Genomic DNA, 10,704 nt, shown 5'->3' on the forward strand with positions numbered 1-10,704 from the left:
TTAGTATCCGACACGGCACATATCCAAACGATCCCCGGTCTGGGATGAAAGGAAAAAAATGATGACACAAAGAATGTCAAAGAAATGAATCTGAGAGCCTTAGGTAATTGTATACCTGACTTAAAAGCTGGAAAGCTTTTAACGAAGGAAGGACACAAGAAGGGAAAGAAATCCATAGCTTCGTTGATCAAGAAAACGAAGATACACCATAACGCAGGTCCAAGCGTTAGTGACACACACACACACACACACACACACACACACACACACACACACACTCCACACAGAGACAGTGGCAATATCACGACGTACCTATAGGGATGGTTGACGAGGGGTGGCTGGGAGTGAACCCTGAACAGCCACACCACTGTTGACACGATAAGAGGGAGAAGTCGATCCTTCAACTACCTCGATGGAACAGCTAGAGAAATCAAGGTGATGCATTAGAGAACAGAGAGGAGCGTAGTTGCCGAGGGAGGGAGTGTAGAAAAAAAAAAAAGGCACAGGTTCACTGTACGCCACACAGTGTCAGATGCTTATGAGATGTCGAGTTCGCTCGGTCCAGTAAACATTTTCATTACGTGCTTCACTTTGCGTTTCATTACCTGTTTCAGTCTACGTCGCAGAAACGAGGTCGTAACGTTTAGATCCTAATTACATAAGGATGGTAAACATGATTAGATTAGAGGGTGAGAGAGAGAGAGAGAGAGAGAGAGAGAGAGAGAGAGAGAGAGAGAGAGAGAGAGAGAGAGAGAGAGAGAGAGCGAGACTTTGCACGGGACATTTGGAAGCAAAAGAGGAGATGATTCAAACATATTGTTGAAGCATTGTAACGTAAAGATGATTCGTGTTGTCTCTCCATGTGTGTCCCCTGGGCGCGTGGTTCTCGTGTGAGCAAAATAGATGTTACATAAAACTTTTTTTGTTGGTATCATTTAGAGCTTAATATATAGTTGAGAAAATACTGTCACCTGTCATAACTGTATGGCGCAGGCTGGCCAACCCTTGCCCGCTTAAAAGGCACTGCAGCACTTGCCCGTACTTACTTAAGCGATGTTAAAGTACTTTTGACGAGGTCGTATCTCTCTTTATTGGTGACGTTACTTAACTAACGTAGAGATATAATTGTACATTGGTCCTTACGTAAGATTAAGGGAAAAAGTGTTGAGTTGTGCTGTTGTTTCGTCAATATGTATTATCTCCCGCGTCACAAGAGTACTGCTGTACCGCGTCACAAGAGTACTGCTGTACCGCGTCCAAGAGTACTGCTGTACCGCGTTCAAGAGTACTGCTGTACCGCGTCCAAGAGTACTGCTGTGCCGCGTCACAAGAGTACTGCTGTACCGCGTCACAAGAGTACAGCTGTACCGCGTCACAAGAGTACTGCTGTACCGCGTCACAAGAGTCCTACTGTACCGCGTCACAAGAGTACTGCTGTACCGCGTCACAAGAGTACTGCTGTACCGCGTCACAAGAGTACAGCTGTACCGCGTCACAAGAGTACTGCTGTACCGCGTCACAAGAGTACTGCTGTACCGCGTCACAAGAGTACAGCTGTACCGCGTCACAAGAGTACTGCTGTACCGCGTCACAAGAGTACAGCTGTACCGAGTCACAAGAGTACTGCGGTACTACAAATTGGCGCATTTGAAACCCCCGTACATGTATGTCATTTGACTAAAGTATCGTCTTACTGTGGTGGAATATATCAAGGTTTGTCGTGGTATTTTGTTGAGGTCAGACGCATTTAAGGCAAATGACACACATGCAGATATGCACACCCAACGTATTTCAGGTTACTTGGTTGAAACATGGCTTAGTCTCATGTTGGTTTATTAGAACACGTCCGAATACATTACTTAACTGAAACATGTTGGAATCATCTTTGTTTTTATTGAAATATACGTTTGAGTCTCAAGTCGTATTACTGAAACATACATTTCCAGCACAATGTGGTTCTCATTTCTAAACAAACATGTTCCAACCTCGTGTGTCAGTTTCACTTCATTGAAACATAGTTTCGAATCTCATTCCGCTTTATTGAATCATATATGGTCGGATCTTGCGTCAGTTTCTTGAAATTGCATGTTCGAATCTCGTAATGATAAAACGAAACACGTTTTTGAATCTCTGTCATTTCAAGCAAGCAGACATGAGGTCTTAAGTCATGTGTAGTCATGTCAGTAATTGCTAGTATGCTGTCGTGGATGGATGACGGCCCGAATTACAATCAGTGATCATGAGGGAGGCTACACCAGCTGTATTTGATAATTAAAGTTACGTAAGATCCTGGTGGTGAGAAGGCGCGGGTACGTGGGTTAGGTCCCTACAAGGAAAATTGTGTAGGATCAAGACGTGAGGTAGAATACGTCTTGTATGAGACCCAGACTTGAGGTAGGTACCTACAAGTAGAGTTGTATGAGACCCAGACATGATGTAGGTACCTACCAGTGGAGGTGTATAAGACCCAGACATGAAGTAGGTACAGATTTGCCTCCCTTGCACTCTTTGTCCCACTCCTCGATCTGTCTCTCACGTGTTGTATGAGATAAAGTGATAACGTCTGATAACCAGATGGTTCACAGTGTACGCGACCGCGGTGTATATAGTACATAACGATGCCGGGAAATTGGTGTATGTATACTTCTTCATTGTGTTGTACAGCAGGTCGTGTGTTTAGCCATGTGGATGATTGGACTGTGAATGATGTGTACGTGGGTGCATGTATTTAACTCAGATTTCGACAGCAGATTATTTCACAGAATTATACACCTGTTGTGTACGTCTCCAGGTACATCATGTTGTGGATATCCGGTGTCTCGAGACATGATAGAGGTGGTTGGTTATCCGGTCACATGGGCTTGTCTCGGCCAGCCAGGCAGGGACGGTACCACTGCTTTACCTGGGCTGTGGAAGTGCGTGTGTTGGTGGTGGTGGGGATGATGTGTGGGGGTGTTGGAGGTTAGGGAAGTCGTTATCACCCTCCAGCAATCTCAAGTCAGGGAGGCTATGTGGCCTCCAGCATGGGTGGGGATAATGGAAGTCAGGGAGGCTATGTGGCCTCCAGCACCCCCTGGGTGGAGATAGTGGAGGTCAGGGAGGCAGTGTGGCCTCCAGCACTCCCTGGGGTGGAGGTGTGTGTGAAGACGTAACCAATCTCAGCTGTGGTAGTCAGGTTGACACCCAGTCTCTCTCTCTCTCTCTCTCTCTCTCTCTCTCTCTCTCTCTCTCTCTCTCTCTCTCTCTCTCTCTCTCTCTCTCTCTCTATCTCTATCTCTCTCTCTCTCTCTCTCTCTCTCTCTCTCTCTCTCTCTCTCTCTCTCTCTCTCTCTCTCTCTCCGCCGGCGAGACACCTATGTACCACATCTCTGTATCAACCGTACATCATCGCCCATATAGATTATCTCCTGGTCAGTGATAACGTCCGCCCCGGAGTTCCTGTCTCTATCTTAACGATTGCCTCTTGTGGCCTTGATGAGTGTATGTGTGATGTAAGTGGCATCATTCCGGTAACCGTAACTACAAGATCCGAATGTTTAGATTTAGCTCTGAAGTGGAGGTGGGGTGGATCGTCGTTTGCTGCCGTAATGTTCATATATATCAACATCTCAGGGTCGGCGTGTACCTTCAGGTCGGGATATACGTAAAGGTATGAGACTTATGTGTCACCGAGTAATTGCCCCACAGAGCCATACACAGTGTAAGGGTCTTGTGAACCGTTGCGTTGGGAAACAGCAACAGCAGATGTTTCACAGACGTGAGGCAACAAGTACTCGGTGTTTTGGTCCGGTTTAGGAAGGTTTTTGTTTCAATAGCATGAAAGTGGCTGGGTGAATTTTGGCCCGAGCGGGTCATTAGTTAACACACACCAGCTGTTCCTAGGTGTCCAGGCTATTACAAAGAGAATCTTGTGATGGGACACAAACTTGATACGTATTTTTAAACCTTTCTGTCGTAGTACAGAAGCAGAATTTAATGCATCTGTTTTAAACATCTTCGTTTTTCACGTATTTATTCCTGTATTGAAATTTATTGTTAGTGTTTGCCCTTATCTTTTAAGACGCAAATCACTTGGACGAATTCAGATTTTGATATATCTCTTGAAATCGTTCCCAAATTTTGATATTTACTAAAATCTTTACTTTTTTTTATATTAAGTTTGTAAGTTCACGTCTGTTACAGGCTGTGACTGGGGAGGCATGTAGCGCTCGGCCACCCAGCATGTGTTTCGAGTCTGTTATGATTAGTTTAAAGCTGAGCTTAAACACTGACGAGGAACACGGGGGTTAGATGAGGTAAAGTCTTCCCGGTGTTGATCATCTTGCCCCTGAGGGTACTCCTCTCAGCGGAGCTCACATGTGAGCAGCAGTCAGCGCATCAAGACGTTATCGGGGACGTGCACCGATAATGGTGTCATCCGAAGGCTCCCCGCATTCCTCTCTCTCTCTCTCTCTCTCTCTCTCTCTCTCTCTCTCTCTCTCTCTCTCTCTCTCTCTCAGGTAAACCTCGCTCACCGACTCAATCTGATAGGTTCCCATAGTCTTGCCGCGGAGCTGGTGATCACTCCGAGAGAGAGAGAGAGAGAGAGAGAGAGAGAGAGAGAGAGAGAGAGAGAGAGAGAGAGAGAGAGAGAGAGGTGTCTTCCGCGACGGCATTGTTCAGTCCGGTCCCCAGGTGGGAGAGTTACCGGACCTCAGCTTCGAAAATAATTTCGCGCGTGACGGAGTGGCCGTTCCACCCACCTCAAACCCACTAACATATCCTCTCGTGGTTCCCACCCACCACAGCTTGACCTGGGCTGTGAATATCTCTTCCCGTCTCAGAGATGAACCACACATCATTACCCTAGTGTTAACATCCACGTTGACCTGTACTACCTACGGCCATGGTCGAACAGGTAGATGATCTCTCGTAAGAGGGCGTTTACGTCGTCGTACCTGCGAACTGCATCTGGCTTCGCGGAGTTCAGTCCAGGTTTCCTATTTAACTTTCGTCGACTGAAGTGTCGTCTGTCGCTCGGAGGACGGGGTCGCCAAGTGTGTGTGTGTGTGTGTGTGTGTGTGTGTGTGTGTGTGTGTGTGTGTGTGTGTGTGTGTGGTGACCTTTGGGCGTTTTGATTCCCGTGTGATGGTGATGGAATGATGAGGTGGTCAAGAGCTGGTCGATGAATATTAGTGAAGCGTTGTGAAATATTTGGATGAAAGGCACACACACACACACACACACACACACACACACACACACACACACACACACACCGTATCCACCTCTCTTCCCATGTTCTCACAGGTATATCAGCTGATTTTGGTCAATGTAAGGGAGGGAGTACTTAGTAACGTTCTATCAGATTTTGCCAAATGGCGCGTGGCGCCCACCGCAGGAAAATCTAAGAGTTGCGAAGAACGATATGTGTGTGAGTTACTTGTGTGAAAGTCTCATGTGTGAGAAGCAGAGGTTGTATGTTTGTGGACTGAATCCCAGCCAGCTGGCCAGGCGGGTAGTATCGGTAACGTTCCTCCCTGGTCGGTGGGTGGCTGCCTACCACCACTTACTTCCTACATTAGGGAGGACCCAAGGGCCACAGCTGCAAGGCAAGGCAATTTACACCAGCAGTCAGCACTTCCCAACTCTCCTTAGTAGGTGGGTGGCTGCGGGGGCGCGGATTTGACTGGAGGAAAACGTGAGCCCGAGTTCGCGTCTGCCAGACTAGTCGAATTGTAAGGTCGTCGGCCGAAGTAGTTGTATATGAAAGCCTCGTCCGTCTTGAGAATTCCATTTTTCAAGTTTGCCAAAAGTAGAGAGTACCTCGGGTGGGGTTGTTGCTCACGTGCCAAAGAATGGCCGTTCTGTACCGCATCATTGATCAAGGACGATGAAGGTGATCATTACGCTGCACTCATCGGTTGTCATCCGATCGTGGTCGACCGCTAGGGCTGGGTGACGTCATTAAAGTCATTAATGCCAGTTGACGTCACGTGGCGTGTCAGGGGTTGCTGGCCGGGGCGCAGTTCGCCTCCGCGGAAACGTGCATGTGACCTGATGGTTTATTCCAGCCTTCAGATCCCCTCCTCATGCACGGGCCTCCCCACCTTTGCATTGGGCATTATCTCCACACTCAGTTCTCATGGCTTCTGGTTATTTAATGTGTCCACATTCATCCCACCCACAAAAAAGATACCTTTCGAGACATCATCTCGTTATGCAAGTTACGTTTGTAGGGGAAGGTAGCGAGGGGGCCACACGGTGAGGCGACCCTCGTCTTGAGGAACCAGTATGGCCAGGATGGAGCCAGGCTCCGCCACGTGCCTTTCCCTTGGTAACAGCTGCAGGCGGGGCGGGGCGGGGCGGGGGGGTGGGTGGTTTTGGCATTGTCTCTCGAGCACACGTGGTCGGCTTTCAACCCAGAAGCCCTGGGGTTCGACCCCAGGCTCAGATAATCGTTACGGAAGACCTGCCCGTTGCCTAATCTTGCCTTTCAGTTCGCGTGGGCTTCAAGGAGGGTGTTGTTCTAGGTTATTGGTGGTGGGTGAGGGGACTGTGGTCGATGACCAGCAGCAGGTGGGCCGGGAGGATGTTGGAGGGTAGCCCAGCGTTAGGTAATGCAGAGTGTAGTCACCAGAGACGTCTGCAGGTCAGTCTGCCAACACTGTCCTGACCATACACACTAGCCGAGGTGCCTGACCACCATACCCTGCCGCCCTCAACTCCAGAGTGCGTGTCTGTGTGTGGGTGTAATTTTCTGTTGGTAAATACCTGTCTGTACGATGCGAGGAGGAAGATCTTCATTCCTAGGGGTCCCATCTCGTGAACTTTTCTTTCATTCGACTTTGTAAACTTTTGTTCATCATCATTCATTTGTCCCGTACTCTAATATTATGGAAATGCTCTTTTGCAAATTCTGTCCTTCCATCTTTCACGGAACCTGTTCACAATCGAAATCGTCGGACTAGTTGCAGAACTTGCGATCAAGTCACCCCTTACTCTTCTCTCTTCCACTGCAACTCATTTCTCCAAACTCTGTGGCCGGAAGTTTGTTGTCATTCTCATGAACCTCTCTGTTAGTTCCTCCTCGTGCATCTGTTAAAGTCTGGGGACCAAATTTGAGAAGGGTAATCTAGTTTCGGCCGAGTATCGTATGCCAGCATTCTGCCAGACGTTTCTTTATCCATATAAGTCAATGCGATGTTAATGAAAGTCTCTTGTATATTTGCGCGCGTGTTTTTTGACATATCTGTTCATCGATCTCTTTATCTTGGCAAGGGAGCTATGTGTCTTGGAATGTGGCTTATATCATCACTTCCCGGGGTTGGGGGAGTGGGGGAATACTCTGGGTCGAGGGCGGTGGGAGGGGGTGGGTGGCGGCGGCGGCACGCGCTAGGCCCGCGTGACGCGTGGTGCAGCGTTGGTTATAGAGGTCGGCCGGCCACCTTGCCTTGCAGTATCATGTTCCTCGCGGGTCTGAACCTCGCGTCTGACCATCCTGTCCTGCCCAGGTTCATCGCTAAGGCTGCCAAGCTGGTCCAGAGTGGCCGGAAATCTCCGAAATTTACATGGTGTCCCCCCCCCTCCCCCTCTCTCTCTCTCTCTCTCTCTCTCTCTCTCTCTCTCTCTCTCTCTCTCTCTCTCTCTCTCTCTCTCTCTCTCTCTCTCTCTCTCTCTCTCTCTCTCTCCGGCAAACCCTCCCAAACCTTGCATTTTCTTCCAAATGATCCACAAAGTTGTTGGATTAAGGAGACCACGTCATTGTGTATCTGCTGTAACGTCGATTAGGATTGGCTCAGGTGGTGATGTACCGCGAACATCATCCTTCCTCTATGTAGATAATTGTTTAGTTATGTTTCCTGCCTGTATTAAAAACTGTATTATGTCATCAGACTGTCGTGAACTCAAGCCAGCGGCTTACGTCTCGAGGGAGACAGTGCCAACCCGTTAAGGGTGGAGCTATGGTGAGGCCTCCGTCTGCACCAGATGATAGGGATGATGGGTTTCCCCGGATGATAGGAATGATGGGTTTCCCCGGATGATAGGGATGATGGGTTTCCCCGGATGATAGGAATGATGGGTTTCCCCGGATGATAGGGATGATGGGGTTACCCAGATGATAGGGATGATGGGGTTCCCCAGATGATAGGAATGATGGGTTTCCCCGGATGATAGGTATGATGGGTTTCCCCGGATGATAGGGATGATGGGGTTCCCCAGATGATAGGGGTGATGGGACTTCCATGGTGATAGGGGTAAGGAGACACCGTAGATAGTAGTGTCATTTGGGCTACACAAACAGCAGGGCTAACGAGACTTTGCGGATATCAGGGTCACTGTGACCTCCCGGATAATAGGCCCAGTGGAGTTTCCCAGATAAAGGGGCTAATGTGGTGCGTAGGAGGTGAGTGCTGGAGGGGAAGGCCTGCGGGGAAAATTATGATAAAGAGGGGACCGATCAACGTTAAAGAATGGAGGAGGAGGGGGAGGGTAAGGAGAGGGAATGAGAGTTTATTGGAGAGAGAGAGAGAGAGAGAGAGAGAGAGAGAGAGAGAGAGAGAGAGAGAGAGAGAGAGAGAGAGAGAGAATGAGAGGTGGATGCCGAACGAGGAGCCTGTGATCGAGTCTTTCTGCGTAATTGTGGAAGAATAAACTAATGTCTCTGGAGTATGTTAGCTCAACAAGGCATTGTTGCTTCGGCGACCTCGCTCACGTCACCTTAACTCACTCAAGTTGAAATTTTTGTCGACCTCTCTGATGCGGGAGATTCTCGCCCACTTGAGAGGTTGAAAGAGAAATTAGTTCTCTGACAGTGAAGAGGGATATACGGGGAGGTTTTATAGGCCTAGCTAGTGGGGTAAAAGTATTATCATGAAAAGCATAAATGAGTTTATTTTTTATTACGTCAGTCTGTCTCTAGATGATGAAACGTGATTACAGTCTTGGAAGTGTTGTTCCCTGAGACGTCAGCTGAGTCAAAAGTTCCCTGCTGTAGTTACTGCTAGCTTCAAACGTCTCCTTTCAGAGACCTCGTACTTTAGACGTCTAGCCTTCAGAAACCTGTAACTCCAGAGACATTTTACCTTAGAGATCTGCTTCAGAGACTTTCAGATTTAGAGACTTACTTTAGAGACTTCCTGCCTTAGAGGCGTAATTGAGAGACATCCGGTCATAGAGACCTCGTACGAGACTTCGTCCGAGACGTCTCGTTCGTCCCTCTTCACAGACATCCTTCCCTATAGACCCACCCTCTGTCCAACTAGCCAGTTCAGAAAATAGAGAAAAGATAGGAAAGAAACCCTTAAGGTGGCCTGTTCTCAGAGAAAGAAACCTTAAAGGCAGCCTGTTCGTAGAAAACAAAAAACCCTTAAGGCGGCCCGTCGTCAGAGAAAAGAAACCCTTAAGGGGCCCGTTATCAGAAAGAAACCCTTAAGACGGCCTGTTCTTAGAGAGTGAAACGGTCCCGTGCCATGAACACTGGCTCATGATACGAACGGAGGCGAGCCATGTCGGCCCCAGCACTGCGGACGACCGTGCCTCTCCCTCGTGCTCCAGTGTTGGGAGAAGAGCCGTGGTCTGCTGGAGCTCTGCTGGAGTAAGTACACCTCCCTCACCCTCCCTCCACTCCACACAAAGTCTTGGGCAAGCGTCGAGGCAGTTCTACGCATGACGCTCTCCTGCCGACGGCGAGGTGGTGCTCCCGCCCCACCGCCCGCGGCACATAGTATACCACTATATTGCTTCCACCCAGCTCTTGCTCCTCTGGCTGTGTTATTATCATGCTTGGATATATTGACATGGTTGACGGTACTTTCAAAAAAAAAAATCTCATATATATATATATATATATATATATATATATATATATATATATATATATATATATATATATATATATATATATATGTATATATGTATATATAATATGTATATATGTATCATGAATATATATATATATATATATATATATATATATATATATATATATATATATATATATATATATTTTCATATATATTTTTTATCTTTTATCATTTTCTTATTCAAGTTAATAAGCCACCTCCAGTTAGCATGGCCCCCGATGTCTTGTTGCTATGCAGTACAGACACTCAGCATGCGTTCGATTCTGTATGCTCTCCGGTCTCTTGATGATTCTTTTTTTTAATGGCCAGTTTTATCAAGTCTTTGCATGTACTCCTCTGGCTGTACCCTTCTGGGCGTCCCACGTCCCAGCTGGGACTGGAGGTCACAAAGTAAAACGTAATCAATCCCAGTACGTCCTTAAGAGGGACACACACACACACACACACACACACACACACACACACACACACACACACACACACACACACACACACACTCACTTTTGCCTCTGCAATATTGACCTCGAACAGGGTGCAGTAATGTTCATTATATTGCCTATGTGATTTTCATATTCCTCTTATTCAAGGTTCTTTTCCTGTGGCATGAAATTTTTGAAGTTAGGCATTGTGGTTTTTTGTCAGTATAGACGTATAATACATGTAAAAGCCTAATATGTGAGCTTGATAGGCACGAATGTACCTAGAAAGCTGAGCGAGTTCGTGAAGGTCTCTCTGGATGTGAGTCAGAGAGTACCTACCAAGCCCCCGAGGGGCAGGAGCCTCTCAAGATGAAGAGGTGAGGCGGAGGCGAGACGTGAGCACCTGATGCCACACAGCCACTCAGGGGCTTGCGGCTTCC

The sequence above is a fragment of the Panulirus ornatus genome, chromosome 13 (assembly GCF_036320965.1).
Source record: "Panulirus ornatus isolate Po-2019 chromosome 13, ASM3632096v1, whole genome shotgun sequence".
NCBI lineage: Eukaryota > Metazoa > Arthropoda > Malacostraca > Decapoda > Palinuridae > Panulirus > Panulirus ornatus.